The sequence below is a fragment of the Podarcis muralis genome, chromosome 7, assembly GCF_964188315.1.
Source record: "Podarcis muralis chromosome 7, rPodMur119.hap1.1, whole genome shotgun sequence".
NCBI lineage: Eukaryota > Metazoa > Chordata > Lepidosauria > Squamata > Lacertidae > Podarcis > Podarcis muralis.
In genome coordinates, this window is record NC_135661.1 from 62,699,476 (window position 1) to 62,713,674 (window position 14,199).

A 14,199-nucleotide genomic window follows, 5' to 3' on the forward strand; every position below is an offset into this window, starting at 1 on the left:
CTGGACTGGCTCTGGGGAATGGGAATTGGGGGCACTGGTTCCAATCCGACCTTTGGATCTAAGTCCATAGAAGCAGCATTGGGAGAATGCTTTTCCTAATTTTCTAATACAACAAGACAGCCTAACAGAGGTCCAGAACTCTGGAACCCTCTCTCCAACAGAGATATGGAGATAAAGAACCACAGTGACCAAGAAAGAAAACTGCATATGGTTATTAAACAAAAGCCATCAGGGTAGGGAGAGCCCCAGGTCTAAGTCAAAGCAAGTCACCAAGCAGCCACCACTAGAGATAGGGGCAGGGGAGGGATTCAGTTCAGGTGGCATTTTTTTTGTAAACCACTGTGAGATGATGAGGATGAGGATGATTTGTTACAATCAAGCTGTGTATACATTTAATGAAATGTAAAGAAAATTCTGAACTTACCTAATTTGCCTTTTCCAAAACCATACACAAACTGAAATGCAATTATCCTTCAAAATTTGCACTTCTCCAAATTTTGCAGTGCAGTTCTACAGCCAAGTAATGTATCCATAACGCATGTACTGGGCTGAAGTGTGCATATATTAGTGCAAATACAGTAGTATACAAAAATGCATTATACTAGGGGAAATCATTTTGCAAATGTTTGTATATTAGGAAAAAATACATACAAAAATGTGTACATTGGGAGTAATTTACACTAAAATGCTGATGATTTTTTAAAATAGATATATATCATGAATTGATATAGAAATGTGGAGAACTGGAAAGTGAAAAACGAAAAGTGACATTCACCTAGCAGTATCTACAACAACATAAAAAATGGCAGCCTGCATTGCCCCCCCTCCCAAAATGTAATCCGATTTACCCTTTGCAGGGAAAATCCAAGGACTGTTGCCAATGACTCCTTGGCGACATCTCAACAACCCGTTTGCAGATTAAGCCCCTGTCTTGGAAGCACCCCCAGTCTCTCCCTCCCCTCCAAAAGCACAACCACATACAAAACCTTTAGTCGTTTCCTTGTCAAACAACCCCGCTGCAACATTTCTTGGAAAACGGAGGTTGTGAGCCACCGGCTACATATCAGCTGCTTGCTGGCAACAGTGTCTGGGCTCCTTAAATCCCTGTTAATCCCACTGCTTCTTCTTTTAAGTGCTCTCCCAAAGCCCACCCATTAATCTTCTTGCCACGGGCAATGCTTGGCACGCAGCGGTTGAGGATGCTTTGCTTCATGCTTTTAGCGTTGCTCCAGAGTGGGAAATAGACCAGGAAGCTGGGCTCGCCTCCATTCCTGCGTGCATACCTGTCAACAGCTAAAAAACGTGAAAGGAAGTGGTGCCACATGCTGAGTTTGGGTGCAGCACTCGCTCGCAGGATTTGGCCCACCCAGGCATGTATAAGCAGAAAGCGGATCAGATTCAGTTTGTGCCAAGTGGTGGAGTCAAGTCAGATGTGGGGTCATGGCAGGCCAGAGGTTGAAGCCAGGGACCCCGGCTGGGCACAGCAACTTACTAGATGGGCTTGGCAATCCTCACAGGCCAAGAGGGATTCTAAAGCCAGAGAGCCTGTTCCAGGAACCAGGACTTGCCAGCTCTCCCACTTTGAAGAGGAGACGCCCAGCCTTAGGACGTAACCTTCCTTCCATTCCCATAAGAAGACAGCTCTTTCTATGTAGGCAAATGATCCTGTGCATGAGAGGAAGTCCAGTTTAATCCACTTCACTTACTTCCAGGTAAACATGTGCAGGATTGGGCTGCATTTTGCAAAAGGAAGCTGGTGCAGCATAGTGGCCAAGTGTGTGTACAGTAAGCCAGCAAGTCCTACCTCAAACCTCCCTACCCTTCCCTTCAGTTACTGAATACACTGGTTGGATTTTAAGCAAACCACAAATCTCTTCAAGTCTTGCCTATAAATATGAAGCTATTGTGAGGATTATTGAGATGGTGGTTATGAATCTATTCGAACCCTCGGGGAAAGCATTCTATAGGTGTTAAGTATTGTAATTATAGCAGTGTTAACTCTTGAGCCATGGTGTTGAAATGTGCTTTCAAAACTCTGTGTTTGCAAAGGATAAGGACTACTTTGAGATGTGATGCATGTGATCTGCACAGTTTATAATGGAATTAGCTGAACGCAATTCAGAAAACACAATTCTGTTGCATGTTATGGGTTTTATTGGATTTCAGTGCATCAAGATATTGCTGTGGGTTTGCCTTAAAGCAGTACCTGGGCAGAGTCTTGGATTTGATGGAGGAATGTTAATAGTTCAGAATACTTAGAAGATTGCTTCTTGAGAAAAGACAACCACAATCTACATACTCACCATACATTTGAAGCACATCCAAAGCACATGATTTCCCCCAAAGAATCTTGGAAACTGTAGTTTGCCCCACACAAAGCTCATACCCCACAAGTGTCTCAGAAATATCAGGACATCCTATTGATTATCGTGAGAGAACAGCAGACATTTTGGTTGCCGTGATCTCTCGCAATTTCACTGCATGATTCTCCCCCGAGAAAAATGCTTTTTGGTGAGCAGTAATCTTGTGTGGTGCCCCAAAATGTGTGTTTTGGGCTTTGCCCCCCAAACTGCTTTTTTTGGGGGGTGGGGACCATGGTGCAAAATCGTGAGATCACAGCAACCAAAACGGGTGCCGTGCTCTCATGATAAAAAATAGGAAGATGGTGTCTGGGAAGATGGTGTCCCATATATTGGCTTCAATGTGTTGGAGGATACGAGAGCTACAATTCCCACCACCCTTAACTTATTCACACTAGCTCAGTTGGAGATCAGCCAAGGCTGGTGTAAGACATGGTAGTGTCTGGAAGTGGCATGGTAGGCTTGGTCACATGACTCATTAACCTGTCTTACAACCCTATTTTAAAAGTTGGTTTCCCCAGCCCCTCCCTGACTTAGGCAGAATGGGATTTTGATTTCTGCTGATGAATGGGGTTTTGATCTTGTGCAATTTTACACCTGCTTAACTTACACCGGCTTGCTTTACACCAGCTTCTTACTCATAGGATCGCTCCCTAGGTCTATGTGTGAAAAATAAGGGAAATGGCAGTTTCTCATAAAGATTGAGAGAGAGACAGGGAGGAGAGCTGAGTATGGGGCTCTGTAAGCATCTGGGGAGGGCAGCTGCCTCTGAAGTTCTGATGTGGGGCAGTAGATTTGGTTGTCAATCACAGTTTTTAAAATGTATACGTCCAACACATATTACAAAATGGCAATAAACTTCCAGTGACCTCATTTCCTATAGTAAACCAAACCTGGGTAAATGCAACAGCTATGGAATTTCCAGAGAATACTCTCTCTCTCTCTCTCTCTCTCTCTCTCTCTCTCTCTCTCTCTCTGTGTGTGTGTGTGTGTCTGTGTGTGTGTGTGTGTGTGTGTGTGTGTGTCACATAATGTGGAGGGCTGTAATAGATGGGGAGGAGGGATTCATGAAATTTGGGTGCTCTGGCTGGCATGAGTGGAAACATTTTATTCTCTGTTTATTTAGCAAGATTTATGTAGTGCTTAATCAAGAGAAAATATCTAACGGGTTTACATAAAATTGCATAAAATATTCATTAAGAATAACCATAAAAACAGACTTTTAAAACAGACATAAAAATAAACAGATTTTAAAAACAAATGTGCATAATAAAAATATGTGGATTGTATCCAAGGCTAGTCCTGCTCCACATAGACCCATTGAAAGTAATGGATATGACTAACTTACGCGGGTGGCGTTGTGGGTAAAACCTCAGCGCCTAGGACTTGCTGATTGCATGGTCGGCGGTTCGAATCCCCGCGGCGGGGTGCACTCCCGTCTTTCGGTCCCAGCGCCTGCCAACCTAGCAGTTCGAAAGCACCTCCGGGTGCAAGTAGATAAATAGGGACCGCTTACCAGCGGGAAGGTAAACGGCGTTCCGTGTGCTGCGCTGGCTCGCCAGATGCAGCTTTGTCACGCTTGCCACGTGACCCGGAAGTGTCTGCGGACAGCGCTGGCTCCCGGCCTTTAGAGTGAGATGAGCGCACAACCCTAGAGTCTGGCAAGACTGGCCCGTACGGGCAGGGGTACCTTTACCTTTACCTTATATTGAGTAACTTCAGTGGGTCTACTTTGAGTAGAACTTAGATGACTACAGGCCTACGTCTGGGGAGGCTTCTCTAAACAGAAAGAGCTTTAGCAGGCACCATTGCCAACCTGTTTCCCTCCAGATGTTTTGGACGACAACTTCCATCAGTGCCAGTCAGCCTTTGTTCATGGGAGCTGAAGTCCAAAACATCTGGAGGGCAAAAGGCTGGCAAAGGCTGTGCTGTTGAGTACAACCAAATGCCTTTCCTTACAAAGTGCCCCCCTAGAGCTAAAATGATTCCCTTGTATAAAAATGTTTTGTTTCCCATCATTTCAGTAAACTGAAGTTAATTGCACATTGTGCAGCTCGCTTGTTTTACACTATATGTTGAAGTACAACACAATTACAAAAATATAAACCAGCGCCTGTTTTACTCAGAACATATTGCAACGTTCACAAATATTCCCCAGACATAAATGATAACATTCTCAAATAGAGAACCTGTCACCTCCCAGATATTGCTGGGCTGCAAGTCAGCTGCATAGCTCAGTTGGTTAGAGCATGGTGCAGATAACACCAAGGTTGCAGGTTTGATCCCCTCCAGACGTTGCTAGACTACAGCTCCCACCATTCCTGACCCCTGGCAATGTTTGTTGGGGGCTGATGGGAGCTGGAGTCCAATAAAATCTGAAGGGCAACAAGTTCCCCATCTCTGGTCTAAAACCTCTGTAGCATTTAGAGGGAAATGAGAAAGGTGAGATGGTAGGGAGTTATAAAAATATAAGCTGTGTGTCAAGTTGTAAAATGTAAAATTTGTCTTTCTCATAGTATTAGAACTCTGTGCTACAGAGTGAGGTAGATTAGGAGAAGGACCACAAGAGGAAAAAGGAAGTATTTATTCAAACACATTTTTAACTTATGGAACTCACTGCCACAAGATGTGGTAAATGCTGCTTGCTTCGATGGCTTCAAAAAGAGCTTAGGTTCTTCATGAATGGTGTCTTTTAGTTCTAGGCAATCATTTGCTGTTCTGCTGCAACGTTCATGTGGAATTGCAACTTGTGCAGGTATACAACCGTTTGCATAGGTACATCCGGCTATATTTCATCCACACTAGTGGATGTGACACAGCTACACCTGTGGGTAAGTGGCAAGTTTCACTCCCTAAATGCTCTGTCACCTGCTTGTAAGACCAGCGGTTTTGGAGATGCATTCCAACAGCATCCCTACTCAAGCAATGTGGGTGGGTGGGAGGTAGGTAGAGGGTGCAGTGGTTGTGTTCACCAGCCGCATCACCAACTTCCCTGCCTCATATGTTTCTAAAATATCATTTCACCTCTTCTATACCCAGTCACTCACTCTGCTCTGCAGCTGAGAGCCTCCTGCAGATAGCATCTTATCAAGAGCTCCTTTCTGCAGTGTAGGAATTGGGCCTTTGGTGTGGTGGCACCATCTTTGGAATTCCCTTGCATTAAATATTAGACTGTTGTCCTTTCAGCACCCATTGAAGGTCTTTCTTTTTAACAAGCCTTTTAAGCAGTGATCTTTCCCAGTCTACATCTGTAATGTTTTGAGATGCTTTGATTGTTCTATCACTGTTTGCTGCCCCGGGGCTCCTTTGGGAGGAAGGGCAAGATGTAAGTTCAAAAATAAATGGATTAATAAAATATACCACCCAGATCTTCCTGCATCGAGTGGGAATGAAGCTTCCAAATGGATTTGGATTAAGCCCCTGCACAATCGTGAACCCTAATAGTTTCTGATTGTACAAAGGCTTCCCCTGCTTTGAGCAGAGTGCAGCTATAAGATCCCTTCATACAAAAAGATCTCCTTTTGGGATGGAGATGTTGATAGTAGGACTTGCACATGCTCTCTTTGAACGCCTGCAGAGGGCAACTGTGCTACACTGACGCAGGGTGGCTGAAAGTCCTTTCGAGTGATGTGGAAGCACACAACAGCCAAGTCTGCTACTCCACTCTGCTTCATCTTATTAATCAGCTTTTTAAAAAAAGAAGTATTTTTATTGGATTTTATCCACATAACCCAATTACCAAAGTAGAAATTCATGAGACAAACACATAAAAACCTATCCAAACTAAACCTAGGCTGGCATTGGATATTACATTCACAGGAAGAAATGACAAAGCTGATTATTTGGATATTTGCGATAAGCTACAGACAAGTAACTGGAGAGTACTGTCATAAGAAATGAGAGAACAAGAAGTTTGGTGCACATGACTTGCAAGAGATACAGAAACATAAACCTATAACTGAAACCTTCAGAGGCACAAGGAGTACCAAGAACAAAAGGCTCTATATTACATCAAGAAATTTTTTCCAACCAATTAGGTGTTACTTATCCCAACTTTCTCGAGAGACTTGTGGAAGAGACAAATGTAATTTTTCTTTTTTTATGTATTTAATAAAATCTCACCAAATTGAGACAAAAGAAGTTACCTTTGTTTTTCCTTTCAAAAAAAAGGTGTTACATGCTTTTCATGTAATGCAATTTTCCATATATTACTCCATCACAATGAGGCGTTAATTTCAGGCAATGTTTTTCATATTTGGGCAATTGACAGATGTGCATCATTAAGAAGGTGATTTAACAATTCAGCTTCTGTGTCACTGACTGGAAGCTCAAGCAAATGAACAGAAGCTATGTGTGATTTACCTGTCAGTGAGCTGTACAAGTTCAACCTGCCAGATGGGGAGGGATCAAATGTTTGAATGTTGACCCATCCAATATCCTATTCACCTTTCCTACACACATGCAACTGTCACGACACATGGAAGGGAACATGTTTTCTGATGAGAATTTATCGGTCCAGTCTTCCCTGCTCCCTGTGTAAGGTATGAAATGGTATAGCCGTCCAACATATTACATCATAGCAAGATAGGAAGTTGATTTATACTGAGTCAGACCATTGGTCAATTCAGCTCATTTTTGCCTTCATTGACTGGCAGCTGCTCTCCAGGGTTTCAGACAAGTCTCTCCCAGCCCAGTGGGAACCGAGAGCAAGGGTCAGAAGGCAGGGAGGCCAGCGGTAGGTGGAACCAGAGCTAATGATAGCCAGAGCTAAGTTATTTTACTGTTTCACCCATCCTTCTTCCTGCTTAGTTCTACAAGGGACAACACTGAGATGGAGTAGAAGGAAGTGAGGCAGTGACAGCCCCTGGATCAGTTGCAAGTAAGAAGGCAGGCAGGGGCTGACTGATGGCAGCCTGCGGTTGGTGGGGCAGTGGCGCATTTGCCTTAATGGACCAGCCACTGCTGTTCCAGTTCTACATTATTATTATTCAATAAATTTGTTAGCCGCTTTTTCTTGCCCAAGGTAACCCAAGCGACTTACAAGCAAACAAAAAATGGAGATGCTGGAAACTGAACCTGGGACCTTCGTTCCTGTATTGCAAGGGGTTGGACTCTATGACCCTTGGTGTCCCTTCCAACCCTACAATGCTGTGATTTTATGATTCTGCATTGAAAGCAGATGCTTTACATCCATGCTATGGCCTGGCTGGCTCCTGCTTGTCCATTTTAGCTTCTAGTTGCAATGCTAAGATGCAGCAGTGTCAACCTATGGATGGTGGCGCCATCACTGTGCTACAAGGTATGCCACAGGGACACTTCTAACACCTGATCCATACCATTACTTCTTTGTGTGTACAATTTAGCTGCTCCAGGCTGTTAACTTTCCTCTTATTACATTTCTCCTACATACATGCCAACAATTGTCTGTGTGCCTTTTGTGTGTGTTATGGTTTCATTTTCACATATTAAGGGTGCCTTTGTTGCCAAGCAACTCTGCTTGTATTGCATCCACTCTGCGGTTTCCTACACTAGAGGACTGTATCATAATAAAGTTTCACAGTTTGTGTCCAGGGCCTCTGAAAAGTACAAACTCTGGCTGAATTTGAGGCTTATTCCTGGGGCTCTGCTTGCCATCATGGTCCTCTGGGCTAAGATGGTACCATAGTCTCTGGGGGTCTTGCTGATGTTCCTTAACTGTGTTTATTTACTTGCAGTGCTTGGAACCTAAATGTAGCTTAGCAGGAGTCAACACTGTGATGTAGCAGCAAAAGAAGCTAATACAACTCTAGGTTGTATCAACAGAAGTATAATGTCCAGATCAAAGGAAGTAATAGTATTGCCAGAGCCAGCACATCCCATTTCACCACTTGAAGTGGCACAAAGCAGCGACAGCAGTTTCCTCATGGGCCCTGAGTAGGATTTTATTCTGCCTTGGTCAGGCCGCACCTGGAGTCCTGTGTCCAGTTCTGAGCACCACAGTCTATTAAGGATATTGACAAGCTGGAATGTGTGCAGAGGAGGGCAACAAAGATGATCAAGGGTTTGGAAAGCAAGCCTTATGAAGAACTGTTGAGGGAGTTGGGTGTGTTTAGCTTGGATAAGAGGAGACTAAGAGGAATTATGATAGCCATCTTCAAATATTTGAAAAGCTGTCACATGGATGATGGAGCAAGCTTTTTTTCTGCTGCTCCTAGAGGGTAGGAGTTGAATCAATGGATTCAAAAAAACAATAAAGGAGATTCCAGGTAAACATGAAGGAGAACTTTCTGATGGTAAGAGCTTGCCTTTACACCTCACTTCCCCCAAATTCCAGGTTAACTAAGAGAATGTTCCAGGGTATGGACTGAAGGCACTGACCAACCCCAAACTTGCCTGAATGAGAGACTGCCTGGGGGCCACGTGTATCCTGGCTAGAATGTGTTCTCAAACTCTGATAATGCCTCTGGCCTATTAGGATGGAGGACAGACAGGTGTGTGTGAGTGTGTATAGAAACTAGTGTACTGTATAAAACTAAAATTTACATGGGGAGGTAGCCACCCCTTTGGAACTGCCCCCACACAAACAATTTTACCTTATGGAGCCAGCACACCTAATGGGTCTTACTGAGCTCCGAGAGACTGTCACATGATCTCCCTCAGAGCCCAGTAAGCAAGCCTGAGAGCTTTAAAGCTCTTTCCACACTGGGATGACCCTGCATAAAAAGAACTTTTAAGCTCTCCTCCTTCCATGCATTTAATTTGTGTGATTTCAACCAGCCAGCCTTCAGCTGCATAAAGTTGAAATCACACAAGTTAAAAGTATATAAATTGTGAGTTATCTGCATTCATATTTACTTGGGTAGTTTTTAAAAAAATACTCGTGTGTTGTGTAAATCTGTACTTTCATCTTCTCCCCTTTCTTTTAAATAATTATATGTGAGCAACAGATGGGTTGGATCAACATCTGTCTGTGAAGGTGGAAAGGGAGACAAGATTGAGGTGTATGGAGTGCTAGATGATCCCACTGCACACTGTTTCTTGACAACTGATCCTTGAATGCTATCCCTGGCACCTTCATTCATTCATAGTTTCCTGGAGCTCAGTCATGGCTCTTTTTGTTGATCCTGCAGGAGGAGTGAGGCCCAATCTGTCCAAAAGTAACAGGGGCCTGGGGAGGATGGATGGATGAGCCTTGCAGGGAACACCTGTCAACAAGACATCTCGGTTAATTCATACACAAAAATAATACGTTAATATAGTGGCCAACTAAAACAGAGGGCCAGGCCCCTCTTGCTGAAGATAAATGAGCTGAGGCTACTAGACGCAGAAAAGGGATCAAGGTGATGATGGGAATATCCGGAACATTCCACTTCTGTTCTAACTCTGCATCCAAAAAGGCAGTCTCGCTTCTGAAAGCTGTACACAACTGGAAAAATTTCAGGAAATAAATGCTATCCAAATGTGATCTATATGTGATATTTTATATGGTTGTATTTTATAACCATCAATGTGCATGGCACTCTGCTGAGCAAATGTAAGCTTGAGGAGGCAGGAGCATGTCTTTTTTTACGTAAGCAAAAAAGATAGTCCCCTGCTCCACGAACTTACAATTTCAGTTTGAAAGAGGAGGAGAAAAACTGTGTGGGTTGGGAATATAGTCATTTGTCACCTTTTCCAGGAGCGTCGCTCCTACACCTTTAACAGCATCCTACACACATCAATTTATCAGGCTAAGTTTATTGCAGCATGGAGCTAATTGGGGGAAGCTTCATCTGCTGAATGTAAGCTGGTTTTAGAAGCACAGGAACAGGGCCAGTTAAAAACAGTGGCAACATAAAGAGCAGGGGAGCGAAAAGAGGAGAGGAGAGAGAAAGGACATTTTAACTGCCCTTAATAGCAGCTTGATATGGAAATTTGTCAGGTGAAGCTTTTCCTGGCATGCAGATCAAGGTGGGGTTTTTTTTGGGGGGGGGATTTATTAAATTTATATTGGGTTGCTGTTAAAGGCACAACAGCAGAGAGAATTTATAAAGTGGCAATTATACATGTGATTTAGAAAACTCAAAAGTACTTCCCAGTGTTTGGCCTCACTACCCTGTAAGGTTTATTTCTTGTTGTTCATATTTGTTTAAGAACTGAGGAAATGTTATTCGCAGAGGTGTGACTTGAATCTGAGTTACTGCTATTACAGCCAAACTACAGTTTTAAAAACTCATTGAAAAGCTATCATGGCTTATCCCAAAGAACTCTGGGCATCTGTATTTATTTGATATGATATAATTTATATTGTTCTGCTCCATTTGGAATGTGTGTGTGTGTGTGTGTTTGTTTGTTTGTTTTTTTAAATAGCTGTAATGGTTTTATTTGAGCCATTGTGATGTAGTGGTTAAGAGTTCTGGATCTGGGACCTGGGGGTCCAGGGTTCAAATCCCTGCTCAACCACAAAACTCAGTGGGTGATCTTGGGCCAGTCACAGTCTGCCAACCTACCTTACTTCACAGGGTTGTTGTGAGGATAAAATGAGGAGGAGAACCATGCATGTTATATTGAGCTCTTTGGAGGAATGGTATTGGATATAAATGGAATAAATACATTTGCTTTATATTATATTATTCTAACCTGCTGTGGTACCTTATGGTCAATGCCGGGTAAGGAATCAAAGACATCTGAAGGGCCACAGGTTCCCTGCCCCAACCTAGAAAAACCAGGCGCCACTGAGGAGAGAAGGACAGGTTTGGTCGAGCTTGTCACACTTTACAGAAGGGCAGGCAGGCAACTTCAAAAAAAAAAAACCTTTCTCCATCAAGGTTTGCCTCCTTTTTGGGGTGGGGGCATGATTTTTAGGTTTATTGGTCACTTGGGTGACAAAATTAAAGAACGTCATTTGGTCAGCTAAAGGAAGCAGCCCGTGTTGGAATAAACATCATACAGCTTTGAAGGAGAAGGTGTGTGCATGTGTGCATTTGGAGCGTGGGGAGAAAAGAGAGCTTATTTCCTCAGCTTTAAAAAAGAAAAGAAAAAAAAGGGGGGGAGAAGCTTATTATGACGATAACTTTATTTTTTTTTTTGTTGTGGCTTAAATAACACACTCCCGCCTCCTGCGTCTGTGTAAAGGAAAAACAATTCAGAAGCTGGAAGCCACTCAAGAGAAAAGGAGGGGGAGAGAGAGAGATACTTAAAAAAAAAAAAAAAATTCAACCAGCCAACCCAGCCCTCCTGAGCTGAATTCGCCCGTCCAAAAAAAGAAAAAAAGAAGGAGCTTGTGAAAAGCTGCTAGCTCCCTCCGCGCGCTCATTCGCAGCCCTGGCTGGCTGGCTGTGCCCGGTCCTCCTCGCTCATTCTTCTTCACCTCCTTCCTCCCTCCCTTTGCTCTAAGGTGCCTCTTGAAGCCCTCAGGAGCGGGGCAGCAGCTGCAGTTCCCATGGAGTAGCAGGCTCTGCCCTCGAGAGCGACTTCGCAAGTCCCTGCCGGCCTCTCCTGCCCCCCACTTGCCAGCCTGAGAGAGCCTCCCCCCACATCTTCTCTCCACTCCCCTCACCCCAAGGTAAGGTGCCTCCTCTTTTCTCTCTGTCACATGTTGAATTTCGCGTGAGTTATCTGTATATATTTATTTCCTTCAGGGACCAGTGATTTTGCCTGGTTGCTCCACTCTGCTTTATGCACAGGCAACTTTATACTTTCTCCATCTCTCCTCCCCCCCCCAAAAAACATGGTCTAATTTTAATACATAAATAAATCCAGAAGGTATTTTAAAACTCTTTATCTCACATTCATTTTCCCTTCTTTCTTTTCCCCCGGTAAAATGCGTTGAGTTTGTTGCTAACTTTTTCCTCTCTCTTTTTTTCTTTTTTTTTTTTGCTATTCCGCTGAGCCAGCTTTAAATATCTGGGGCATATTTATCTATTTTAACTAAGGGTGTGGGGTGTTCGTATGGTGTGTGTGTGTTTGTGTGTAGAAGCTGAATGTCCAAGGGGAGTCTCAAAATTCAACATGAATGTTGAGTTCTGATAGAGAGAAGTTGGCCGGTTGATAATTTTACCTGCATCCCAACAATTTTTGTTCTTGTGTTTTGCTGTTGATTTAAAAATTAAAAAGAGAAAATTGGAGCTGGTTACACTTTTTATAGTCTGATAGGCAAATCAAGTCAGGAAGTGCTTTGCTAAATTGAACTCTTCCAGTCCTAGGTAATGTCGATAATTTAATGCTAATAATGAATAATAAGCAGATTAGAGGGAGTTTGTTCATGACAAGCAGCTTTGCTGTAAGCAAATGTTTAATAAATCATAAGGCCAGCAAATTCCAGAGATTTTTTTTTAGTACTTGTTTAAAAGCAACAACAACCCATAACACTGGATCTGTCAACAAGTGGCTCTGACCAAAAAGGGCCACAATCCAGTGAGACAGTCTCCCCTGTAAGCACTATGTATGCAAATGAATAAATTTCCCTGGGGCTTATGCAGGAGAACTTCCCACTGAAGGATTATGCCCTGAAGTCTCTGCATTGCTGGCTGAAGTTTCTAGCATTTGGATGCTAACACAACAAACAAAGCTGGAATCCCAGCTTCTTCTGCCAGCCTTCCTACACGACAAGTGTAACTTGTTTGGATCGGGTTGTATGGTGTCAATTATATGGGGCTATATGGAGTAAGGGTGTGTGAACTCTTCAGAGCTATGTGGGGTATTGGTTTTATAAAGGCATTCAAGAGGGGATGGTCTTTGGTCTTTTTGGCTTCTTCTACTCTGGATTTTTATCTAGTGAGTCTGTGAAGAGCTGGGTAGAGTAAACTTACATGGGACAGGAGAAAGCTCCTTTTAATGTAACCGGGAAGGTTAGATTAATGTATTTTTGTTGAGTATATGGAAAATGGGTTATAGATTTATGGACATGTCAGTGTGCTATGGAGCTGTGGTTTTTGTGGAATAAGGATTGTTCCTTAAAAATATGACATAATTTGCCAATCTGGGTTCCTGCCCTGTATGGTGGTGTTGTACAATGAATGTTGAAAGGCTCAGGAGTCGTCTGCAGTGGCACACTTGGTTCATCTTGATTTGGTGGTGAATTTAACATCTTACCTTTTCCATTTGCATATGATTTGCTGCTTGGAATAGATGCATTTTCATAGCATTACTTAAATTTCTAAAATAGTTAAATGCCAGGGGATCAAGTCAACCTGAATATTGTTGCTTGTAGTTACTCCCTAATGAGAGAATTCAATTCTTTCTTTGCACATAAATTATTTTCCTTTATAAATACATCATGTATTTGAGACTTGGCACTGATTCAAATTCAGCTGTATTTAATACAATCCTGGTTTGAAGAAAGGGGCTTGGATTGTTCCCTTTCAATCTACAGCAGAACAAAATGTGCAGAGTCAGGAAGCTGGCAATTCATTCATAGATGGGGGAATATCATCCACAGACAGAGCCAATCTTGCTACTAGGCCTTTTGTTGCCCAAATTCACATCACATACCTTTTTGTCTATTTCTCTGTACAAGGAAAGCGTGAAATAGTGCAATTTGAGGAGAGATGAATTCTTTCCCATTCCTCAAAATGCAGATTCCTGTTGTTAGCTTCACAGGCACTTCAGTGGGATTGGCTACTCTCCTCTTCCCTCTCCATATTGTGGGCTGCTTCTTCCAGGCAAGTTTGCCAGAGCTGAACTGTCTTTGGGTATCTTCACATTAGCGCTTACTCTGCATCCAGGGTGCTTCCACTGCTAACTGTTGAAGCTGCACATTCGCCACAATCCATATTGAGCCCATAGTTTCTTGACAAATACTGCTTTTTGGTGTGTGTTTTATTGAAACAAGCTTCAATCTGATTAGGAAGCTGAATGTGGAGTAAGCAGTAATGTGAAC

At 43.0% G+C, this 14,199-nt stretch overlaps 1 protein-coding gene across 2 annotated transcripts in view; it reads left to right on the top strand.

Moving 5' to 3' along the window:
* The first annotated feature begins 11,540 nt into the window (after nt 1-11,540).
* Nucleotides 11,541-14,199, top strand: part of COL8A2 (collagen type VIII alpha 2 chain) — a 146,514-nt gene continuing 143,855 nt past the window's right edge. For both annotated transcript variants that reach the window (XM_028738933.2, XM_077931951.1), the window contains exon 1: nt 11,541-11,883. The gene's annotated coding sequence lies outside the window, so the exon portion shown is untranslated. The remainder of the gene's footprint in view (nt 11,884-14,199) is intronic.